This window comes from Carassius gibelio, chromosome A5 (genome assembly GCF_023724105.1).
Source record: "Carassius gibelio isolate Cgi1373 ecotype wild population from Czech Republic chromosome A5, carGib1.2-hapl.c, whole genome shotgun sequence".
Lineage (NCBI taxonomy): Eukaryota > Metazoa > Chordata > Actinopteri > Cypriniformes > Cyprinidae > Carassius > Carassius gibelio.
The window spans coordinates 21,124,460-21,136,668 of NC_068375.1; positions in this window are offsets into that span (position 1 = coordinate 21,124,460).

Here is a 12,209-nt window from a genome sequence, read left to right on the forward strand (position 1 = left end):
GCAGAGATGTTTGGTCACGTGACACAGAAAGGGGTTAATAGGGTCAGATACATTTTTGTATTTTGATTTTTGGTTTCGTGGTCCACATAAAATGTAAGTCAACATTTATCACCACCCCACTATCCCACACTTGCATTAACTGTGAAAAGTCTGGAAATAACTCTGGACTCTTCCTTTAAAGGGGTCATGTGATGCTTGAATATTATTTTGTGTATTTGGTCTAACAGGATATGTTGACATGCTTTAATATTCAAAAAACATTATTTTTCAAATAGTGTACATTATTGTAGGTCCTGCCTCTCTCAAGTCTTTTTCTACAAAGTCCCTCCTTCCGACAACCGCAGTCTGTTCTGATTGGCCAACTGACCCAGTGCATTGTGATTGGCCGAACACCGCAAGCACTGAGACCTATACTTGGCCAGATTTTATAGTCTTTAAATTGGTTGCCGGTTTGTCATAGAGTTGATTTTAAAATATTGATATTTGTTTTAAATATCTTAATGGTCCTGCACCCTCATACCTGTCTGAACTTTTAAATCTGAACACATCAGTTCCTGCGGTCTGCAAACAATTACTTTCTAGCTTAGCCTCAAACACGACTGAAGTCAAGAGTGCATTTGCTGTTGTTGGACCTCTAGGGTCAAATGTTTCTTTGGTCAGCTGTGCCTTTAATATGTTCTACTGGAAAGATCATATAATAACCCTGCTCAGACATGGGCAGTATTTCAATTAAATGTATTTTGTAATTTGTATTTTTGCAGGTGTGGAAAAAATAAAATGTAGTTTGTAACAAAATATTTTGAGGGAGTGTATTTAGAGTATTTCTAATACTTAAATACTTAAGAAAAATCACCATATGCTTATCACCATAGTAAATGATTTTGCCATATTTTCGGTCCGATGTTGGCAATGGCAATGTCCAGGTTAGATGCACGAAAATCATGTGACACCCTGTAGACTGGGCTCCCTCCAAGAAGAGAATGAGTTTTGAACACAGGAGAAGAAGTGGCGCTGCTCCTCTTAAAAACGGCATTAAGGTAAAGTGTTCCGAAGACGAATTGATGATGGATTTACTGCAAAGACAACAAACCTGAAGGAGACACTTAAAAACTTAAAGCATGTTTGTACAACTGCTGATATCTGGTCAACAAAAAAGACCAGTTATATGGGTGTAACTGTACACTGGATACATAGAGATACACTTGAAAGAGAATCAGCTGCTCTTGCGTGCAGACGCTTTCCCAGCCCTCATACATACAGCAGTATAGCAGAGCTTTTGGAGGAAATTCACACAGAGTATGGACTGACTACAGAAATGATTGTGGCTACAGTTACTGATAATGCCTCCAACTTTGTAAAGGCTCTTTTCTTTTGCAGGCGTGGTCTACCGCCCTCATAGAAGGAGATTAACTCCTGGATTATTGTAGAAGTTGGTTGTACTTAAAAACAACTAGACTAAATGAGAATGGTTTAGTTTTCTCTTTTGTAGCATAGTTGTGTTATTGCTACTATTTCTGTTATTGACCTTTCAATAAAGTTTTGCTATTAAGGGCAGCCTACCACATCATTGATGTGAACTTAGCTATACATGCCATTTACGTCAGAGGGAGCTATTACAGGCCCTGTTGAGATTTAGAGAAATGCCCATGCTTTTTTATTTTGCTTTCTTTTTTTATTTTGAATTTACACTTTTCTCATATTTGTGTTATTGCTACTATTTGTGTTATTGACCTTTCAGTAATAAAAAAAAGACATATTAAGATTATTGTGAGAGTATTTTTGTATTTTCAAAATACTAATTACTTGTATTTTATTTAAATAAATTTTTCGCATCAGTGTTTTGTATTTTATTTTGTTACATTTCATGAGCCAGTATTTGTAGTTTGTAACAAAATGGTTATTGATGTATTTGTGCCCACCTCTGACCCTGCTCATATAATAGTGCATAACAGTGATTTCGGTGTGATGTTCACTTCCCAATAACGTATTGTTGGCAGATTAGCTGTGTAATTTATGCCAGTTGTTCTTAACCAGGTAGCCGGGACTCACTTGTGGCCTAAGTCACCTTCTGTTCTGGATATTTTTTTCAAGGTAAAGTTTTGGTTTGTTTACTCACAGATGTCATTGTTACTGTTTTCCAGCACTGGACATCTTTACATGCCAGATTAGGATTAAAAGATCATTAAAAACAAAGAAAACTAATTATAAAAATTTACTGGTAGTGGTAAAATTATTTTCAAAGATTTTGTTCAGAAACGTGAGAACATATAAATATAATTAATCCATAACATTACACATAACATGGCATTTAAAGATAATCGATGATAAGATTTCAGGATCTTAATTTGACAAGGATCTGCCTGTAACTGGACTATTGAACAAACAATACAGTACAGGCTGATTTTCTGGTTGACAGTTGCAGCCTGTTTTCCAGCAGATGGGGCTCAGGGCAAATCTATGAGAACCAGGTTCTGATTATCATAGAGGTTTTCATCTTAGTTCCTGATCAGTCTTCTGTTTTTCCTCTAATGCTTTAACTTCAGGTTTTGGTGGTAAGAAAGTATATTATTCCTTGAATAAGTTATAAACTTGTGGTCAACAAAGCTTGCCATTAAAATCAGAGATGCTAAAATTTAAGAGATGAATGAGATTACTGCTATTTTTCCGTTTAAAGCTTGTTTCAGTATTGTTGTAATCCATTTCTTTATGTCTGAATCACATTTCGTCTGGCCATGTTCCATATTCAGTGTACATGATTCGATTTATAAGAACCCTTCTGAATATCTGCTGTACTTTCTCAAAAATCTGAGACAATTAGCTGACAGAAAGATATCAGAAAAATAAAATCTTTGTAATATTTCTGCTATATTATATATGCATTAAAGAAGAGATGGCTTAAATTGCCATGTCTTTCAAGCATTTACTAATTGCAAACCCGTGGTCTAACCTCAGTATCATTGTTCCTACACATTTACATGTCTTTGCCCCATGGTCAGTTCAGCTGCCACATCACTGAAAACTATACTAGACAGGTTCCAAGTGAAGTTTGTGGAAGGGCATGTATTGAAATATGTTAACTCTAGTATAGTTTGACCCATAAATAGACAAATGATGATGGAGATATACTCTATAAAGAATTATTTCCATGGAAAGTAACATACATACCTTCCTTCCAAACGTGAATTTACCATAAATATGTTATGAATAACATCATGTATCACACATGTACAGTTGCTTTAAACATACAATATTATTTCTCATGAAAATCAGATTCAAAGTTGTTTCATGACACAGTGGCATTAACAACCGTTTACAAATTCAATTATAAGTAAATCTTAACTCATGGATACTTTTGACTGTTTTGTGCTGTTTGACAAATACAAGGTTAGCCTATATATTTGTTATTGAAGAGGTTGAAGTGTGTTGAAGTGCATGACCTAGGTAAAGTGCCCATGGCATCTAATTACCCAGCCTTTCCCACTGGAGCAACCTGCCATAAGAAAACACTCACACATAAAGACCTGCCACAGGAAAAATACACATACTACAGGTGCACAAACACCTTAGCCTTTATTAACCTTTGCTTGTGTTATTGACAGTACTAGACAGAAACAAGACTCCAATTACTGTTGAAATCAAAGTTGCCACCATTAAAGCTGTGGATGAAGCGTGTGGAGGTTCAGAGTGCTGGAGTGGCTTGTTAGTCCGCTTAGTGCTCGTCCATTGGGACTCTCCGCTGTTTCAAATACCTGTCTCTCAGAGCATTGTTATTCAAACAGAAAATCGAAAAGCCCAATGGTGCTCTGGTCATTCTGTCAAGTACACCCCATGCTGTGGGCAATGGTTAACTGTAAATTGTAATTTAGAGTCAAGTTCAGACATAACACCATTTGTACATTTGCCTCAGTCTTGGAAAGTGTGGCATCATCACGTTATTAGTAATAAAACTTAGCTTGACTTTATCTAATTGTCCACTGATCATTGAGACACAGAACACTATTAAATTAATGTATGCCATCTGTTGAGCTGAAAAAGGATAAATGACTGGGTTACTACAAATAATATAAGCTCTGCCTTTAAATATGTGTAATCAATAAAAAGCAAACCTTCTCTTAAAAGCTAATGTGATGCAGTAATCTGATGTTTCCAGATTTACAAAGCACAAAACATTTATTAATATTTGAAGAAAGGTAGACAGGGAGACAACAGACAGAGGATAGCTACCTCGTGATGAAGACAAAATGACACATTTTAGACAGATAATAATCTAAATTGTAATATTGCTTTAGGAATTATTGTTTTACCAAGTTCAAGATTACCACAGGATGATTACCACACACAAAAAAAAGATAAATTAAAATATTTTTTTTCTATAATTCAGAATTTACGTATACATTGCAACAGCAAAAACTATAAGATTTTTTTTTCAAAGCGTATCAATATCGGGTTATTCCCTTCGGCCTTGCACTCTCACCCCGCACTTTAACAAAGTGGGATGCAGCTCTGTCTCCGCTGCGACTCCAGGGCATCGACATACAGAACTATATCGACGATTGGTTGATTTTAGCTCAGTTGGAGCAGATGGTGGTTCGACATCGGGATATCATTCTCGCCCACATAAGAGAGCTGGGGTTAATACTAAACGCCAAGAAAAGTGTGCTTTCTCCATTGCAGAGGACAACTTATCTGGGTGTGGTGTGGGATTTGACCACGATGCTGGCATGATTGTCACCTGTTTGGATCCTCAGATTTGATTCGATCCTCACCACAGTTGCGAGAGCGAGAGAAGCCCAGTCACTCACTGTTAAGCAGTTTGAAAGACTGCTGGGTCTGATGGCAGCTGGGTCCAACATGATAACTCTGGCCTGCTGTACATGAGAGCCCTACATTGGTGGCTCTAGATCAAGCGGTTCTCCCCAAGGGGAAACCTGCTTTGCATGATCATGGTCACGCGGTGATGCCTCCGTGCCTTAGACGTGGAGGAAGCCTTGGTTCTTGTCTCAGGACCCGGTGCTGGGAGCTCCTTGTCGCCATATAATGTTAGTGACGGACGCGTCTCTCACCGGTTGGGGTGCGGCCATGAGTGGCCACCCTGCCCACGGTCTGTGGAGTGGTTGCCATCTGACATGGCATATGAACTGAATGGAGATGATGGCCATGCTTTGAGCACTAAAACACTTTCTCCCAGACCTAAGATGTCACCAAGTGGTGGTGTGCACCGACAATACAGCGGTGGCCTCTTATATTAAGGTCTGCACGTACACCGTTTGTACAAACTAGTGTACCAGATCCTTGTGTGGTCCCAGGGCAAACTCCTCTTGCTGAAAGCAGTTCACATTCCCGGGCATCTCAATGTGGGAGCAGACATCCTGTCGAGGCAGGGGCTGAGGCCCGGGGAATGGAGGCTCAGGTGGACCTTTTTGTGACTCAAGAGACATCACACTGTCCCCTCTTGTTCTCTCTGACAAATCCGGCTCCACTGGGTCTGGATGCCATGGTACAGACATGGCCGAGGCTTCGTCTGTTCGCCTTTCCCTTGATTGCTCTGCTCCCAGAAGTTCTGGAGAAAGTGCACCGGGACAGGGTCCGTCTGCTACTAGTAGCCCCTTTCTGGCCAGGCAGAGTATGGTTCTCGGACCTGATTTCCCTTCTCGATGGCTCTCCATGGGAGATTCCTGTCAGGAGGGATCTCCTCTCACAGGCGGAGGGCACCCTAGTCCACCCCCACCCAGAGCTGTGGAAGTTATAAGTGTGGCCTCTGAGGAGGCACAACTCGTAACTTCAGGTCTCTAAATTGAGGTTGTGAGACCATCCTCCATTCCAGAGCTCCCTCAAAGAGGAAACAGTATGCCTTGAAGTGGAAACTTTTTACTTTTGGTGCGGAGACCGCCAGCTCGACCCAGTTAACTGCCCGGTTGGTACAGTGCTGGAGTTCCTGCAGGCCCATTTCTCCAAAGGGATGACCCATTCCACCATTGCGGCCTCTCTCTCCCCTCTCGGTGGCCAGTCAGTGGGCAGACACCCCCTTGTTACACGTTTCCTCCGCGGTGTGCTGAGGCCTCCAGTAGGATCTCGTGTCCCCACATGGGACCTGGCTGTGGTGTTAGATGCTCCCTGCAAGCCTCCGTTCGATCCAACTGAGGAGATCTCTGATCGCCACTTCACTACAAGACTACGATTAGGGCACGACTTATGGGTGGCCTTTGTTGCCCATAGTCATGGCCTAATGGTTAGAGAGTTTGACTCCTAACTGTAAGGTTGTGGGTTTGAGTCTCGGGATGGCAATATCATGACCGAGGTGCCTTGAGCAAGGCACTGAATCCCCAACTGCTCCCCAGGCGGCGCAGCATAAATGACTGCCCACTGCTCCGTGTGTGTTCACTGCTGTGTTTTTGCAATTTCGATGGGATAAATGCAGAGCACGAATTCTAAGTATGGTTCACCATACTTGGCTGTATGTCACCTCACTTTCAGTTATTTTTTTATTTCACTTTCACTTTCTTCTGGCGATATCTTCTCTAAAGAGAGTTGGAGATTTGCAGGCCCTTTCAGTGGCCCCTTCTTATCTCAACTTTGTGGCCGGTTTGGCCAAAGCGTTTCTGTACCCTCGAGTGGGGTATATCCCTAAGGTCCCCTCCTATACACCACGGCCTTGCAAACTCCAGGCCTTAAGTCTTCCTCCCTTCATGGAGCCAGACCAGTAGAAACTTAATTGTATGTGTCCAGTGCGAGCACTGGATGCTAAGGTCCACAGAACTGCCCTGTGGAAAAGGGAGGACCAGCTGCTGGTGTGCTATGGTCCAACCTAAGATAGGTCTTCCAGCTACAAAACAGACCCTCAGTGGATAGTAGATGCCATCTCTATCGTTTATGAGTCCTCTGATCTCTCCTCGGCTCCAGGGGTCAAGGTTCACTCTACAAGGAGATAATGGCGGCCTCCAAGGCCTTCATGGCAGGTGTCTCGATGCAGGATGGTGTCTCGCCCATCTATTGGACTGATTACACACGTGATTTAGAGCCGGTCACACTGGAGGCATCCCCAAAGCGTTCTCTGGCACAGCTTCTCATTCCTTTGAGGAACCATGGTTACATGCCTTACCTGAGAAGTTTTCTGTAAAATAGAATGATATAATAATTATTATATTTATATTTTTAATTACTCTGTTTTCTATATTATATTGAAACAATATTTCTTATTTTATGTTTTTATATACGTAGTAGGGTACACAGGGCTTAAGGCACCCCAGGGTAAAAGGCACCCTTTGATATTATTTTCATCTAAACCACCAGATGGCACAAAAACGTGGCGTAGCACTTTCCAAAACATTGCCTTTTCAAGATGCACGTGTATAATTACTTATTTCGAAATAAGCAGAAAATAGTGCAAATTTTGCTAAAGTTTCATAATTGTTTTTAACATGAATGAACCTAGACATTATATAAAATAAATAAATAAATAAATAAAAAACTATTTTTACCATACGCTGGTGATCCTTTTACCCTGTGTGTGAGGTAAAATGCCCCTCTTGCCACCTCATATATTTATAAGATTTTTAAACAAAATAAACAACTTGAATGATTTATTTTCACACAAAATATGTTGCTCCATTAATGTTCAATACAACGTATATATATACATATATTTTTCTATAATTATATATTTTAGGTGCAGTGAATAGCACATTTTTTTTCAAGGTGGGCTCTTATTCCATTGTATCCTTATTATATTAGAACGTTAATGTTCCGTCTAAATGATGAACTGCAATATATATATATATATATATATATATATATATATATATATATATATATATATTGATGGTAACATTTTATTCTTGAGCTACGATTGTGTCTACAAATCTTTCAGCCTCTGTAGCATCAGCAGTGTTATGCAAAAAAGTTAACGTACAGCCCTGCCTTACATGTTCATTGCATTAAATGCAGCTTTGAAGCACTCGTCATACAGCTGTGGTCAAAAATTTACATATCTTACAGTTACATATCTGCAAAATGTTAATTATTTGACCAAAATAAGAGGGATTATACAAAATGCATTTTTTAGTACTGACCTGAATACGATATTTCACATAAAATACATTTACATATTCCACAAGAGAAAATAGTTGAATTTATGAAAATGACCGTTCAAAAGTTTACGTATGCTTGATTCTTAATACTGTGTTGTTACCTGGATGATCCACAGCTGTTTTTTTTTTTTGGTGATAGTTGATTAGGAGTCCCTTGTTTGTCCTGAACAGTTCAACTGCCTTCTGTTCTTCAGAAAAGACCTTCAGGTCCCTCAAATTCTCAGATTTTTTGCATATTTGAACCCTTTCCAACAGTGGCTGTATGATTTTGAGATCCATTTTTCACACTGGGGACAACTGAGGGACTCATACGCAACTATAACAGGAAGGTTCAAATGCTCATTGATGCTCCAGAAGAAAATGCGTTGCATTAAGATCCAGGAGGTCAAAATTTGAAGATCAGGGTCAATTGAATTTATTTTGTTTTTCTACGAAACATGTATCAAAAGTTTACACCTCTGGCTATTATTACATAGTTTTTCTCTTTTCTCAGGGGCTAAGTTCCTCATCTCTTCTAAACCGAGCAATGCCCCTGCATCAGGATGATACTTATTGAGCTGGAAGATATTTTCCTTGACAAAATGCAATGCAGTAAAAATAATGATCCGATATCAGAGCTGCACAGGGATTTGATGAACAGATGTTCCGGGCCATGAGCAGAAAGTCATATTACATTTTATAATAGTTCATATAAACCATTTGATTAAATACTAAGTGATATTATGCATTGTATTGACACCAGCTGCTAGAAACCCAAACGGACTGATAATAAAACCCACCATTAAAATGTCTCTTTGTAGTGCAGTAATGGGGCAGTAATGTTGCACAGGACTCCATTTGTAAGGCAAAACAGAAAAATAAGCAAAAGGCTAGGATGGGCCAGTTGTGTTTGTTGGGATGTCGGCATGTTGGTGGCAGCACATTCATCTTTGTGCTGCATAGCTTTGGCTCTGCTTTGTGTGTTTTGGTGAATTTGCATTCTAAATGTTTCATATTATCTTCACAAAGGCAGGTGCAGCACCGGCTTAGCAGGATTGGAACACTTAGTCTCACAACAAGTAGACGAAAAAAAAAAAGACGTTGCCTGTTAGCCTATTCAGTGATTTATCTTTGTTAGTTTCGCACCTGGAAACAACGTGATAGTCATTGGCTCCTGATGTGATGCGTGTCAATCCTGATGATGCAAAATGGAAAGCAGAATAATGCATATATATCCACACTGACAACAGGCTTTTCCTCTTTGTCTCAGGATAATGTTTGGTCTTCTCTAAACAGCACTGACTTTCTCAAAGCCATGAAAAGTCTGTTGTTGTATTACTGAGCTGAGGTAGTGCTCTAATAAATAGACTCGATGCAAAACATGCCAACAAAAGCTGAAAATATAAATGCTGCCACAAAGCACAATTTCTTTAGGCATGTATGTACATATTTATATAAAAAACTTGAATTTGAAATTACAAAATTAATAAACTTTAAAATTGCCATATATGCCATCATTTTATCTGATAAGGATGAATACAGCTGTCAGAAAGCATTTGGTTGAGTTGATGTTTGGTCAGTAAAATCCACCATAGACCATCATCAGTGGAACTATGGTAATCAATACATAATTTGTGTATTGACTACATATCCAGTCTCCATAGCTTTAATCTCTATGGCAACCAGTGGTTTTGTGGCAAAACAACCATTTGCTTCCATACTGAATATTTCTGATGGCTTTTTAAGTACCTCCCTGACCATCACAAGCTCCATTTTATAAGGCTGGTCAGGGACCATGACCTAGATGGCTGCCTGAGGAAAATAATGGTTAGGTTAGGTTATTTATTTATCAAGCACATATAAAAACAACCAAAAGGTTGACCAAAGTGCTTTACATTAGAAACAATAAATAAATAAAAAAAATGCAAACACGAAAGCACAATACACACAATTAAATTAATTTGTTTAAAATAAGATTAAAGCTTTGATTTAAACATAAAAAGAGGTGATACCGTTTTAACTTTTGCAAGGTGGTGTAAATGGAAAAAGCATGATTTGACGACAGAATTAATCTGTTTATCAAACCGAAGTCCTGAGTCAATTAAAACACCAAGGATTTTCACGCACGGAATAACATGAGAACTTAAAAAGCCTAGATCCAGATCACCACCAACATAAAAGTCACTTGGTCCAATCAATACAACTTTTTGACAAAATGTTTATGAAAGCCATGATTTCAGATCCCCTAGGCATGCTAGCAAAACCTTAATAGAACATTAATCTTTATGTTTAAGTGGGATATGCAACTGGGTGTCGTCAATATATAAATGAAACGATACTCCACGTTTAGAAAACAGGGATCTCAGTGGTAGCATATATAAAGAGAAAAGTGTAGGAGCAAGGATCAATCCCTGTGGAACACCACAGGAGGGGTGTACTACTGAAGAAGTATGTTTTACCAATACATACAGAAGACTTCCTATTGGTTAAATTAGACCAAAACCATTTTAAAACAAGACCTTGAAATCCTCCATAACTTTCCATAACTAGAAATTAAAATTTTATGATCAACCATATCAAATGCTGAACTGAGATCTAGAAGGACCAAAAAACAGCATTCCCATTATCAGTAAACAGCATAATATCATTTGTAACTTTCAATAATGATAATAATCCCATCACAATGCAGTAGTGCCTGATGAACCCCTACTTAATAAGAGGAATCCAGGACCCTTCCCCCACCAACTTTCATTCTTTCATCCTCAGCATGTCAGCCAACAAATAGATAGACGTCCCATCAGTGTTCTTCCTAGTTGAAAAGGTCTTTCAGATGAAGAAAAACTTAATTTCACATAAAAAGAAAGAACAAGTGTAATTGCAAATCTTATGTTTGTTGTTCACATACAAAAACCAAATCTGAAATGGAACTGGAAATGTATTATATAAACAGATTTGGAATATATATATTTTTTAAATGTATATTCTTATACATTTAAAAATGTATAAGAAGGCAGAAGTATTTAATATGTTGTACATAATGCACTCTAAAAAATAAAAGTGCTTCACGATGCCATAGAAGAACCTTTTTGTCTAAATGGCTCCATAAAGAACCTTTAACATCTGAAGAACCTTTCTGTTCTTCAGATTATAAAAAGGTAAGAAAGAGATGGTTCTTTAAAGATCCTTTGACTAAATGGTTCTTTGTGTAACCAAAAATGGTTCTTTTGTGTCAACGCTGTGAAGAATCTTTTAAGCACATTTATTTTTAAGGGTGTGGCTCATTCTTCTCAGGTTGCTTTTGAAATGACAATAAGCCTTTGAGTAGCCTAATACATTTAATTGCTAACTTCATTTTAGGCAATCCTGTATAAAAGCAATTTGATCCAGGATCAGTGAAATAAAAGTTATTAAAGGGGGGGTGAAATGCTCGTTTTCACTCAATATCCTGTTAATCTTGAGTACCTATAGAGTAGTACTGCATCCTTCATAACTCCAAAAAGTCTTTAGTTTTATTATATTCATAAGAGAAAGATAGTCTGTACCGTTTTTCCCGGAAAAACACAAGCGGCTGGAGGCGTGACGTGTGGGCGGAGCTAAAGAATCACGAGCGCCAGTAGGCTTTTGCGTTGAGAGTCTGGAAGCTGTGACATTACTGTGAGGAAAAAAAACATCATCCAAAACAAACCATGGCTAACAGTCAGATTCAGCCGTTTATTTATGATCCAGAATCAGATCCAGAGGCTGAAATTTAACAAGAGCAGCATCAGCAACGACTACAGCAGGACGTCTCTATGTGGTATATGTATTGTATAGCATGGGAATCCAACTCTTTAACAGTGTAAAAAACTAAAAAATGTTCTTGACTTTGCTCAAAGAAAAAAAGATTTGGATAAATATTTCTTCTCTGAAATCATACATTTGTAAGCTAATTAATCAGTATTCAGAACATGATGCCATCACTGGAATATGCAGTGGTTGCTAATTGGTATTGACAGCACAAAGCCTGTGCTCTTAGATCAGCTCAGTTAATCATCTCTGACAGCCATCAGGTGATTCTAGAGTGGAATCCTGCTCCTGAGGTCAAAGTTCATCGCTCAATCAATGGTCGCCAGGACAGTAGAGGATCAAAACAGCATCTTTGTT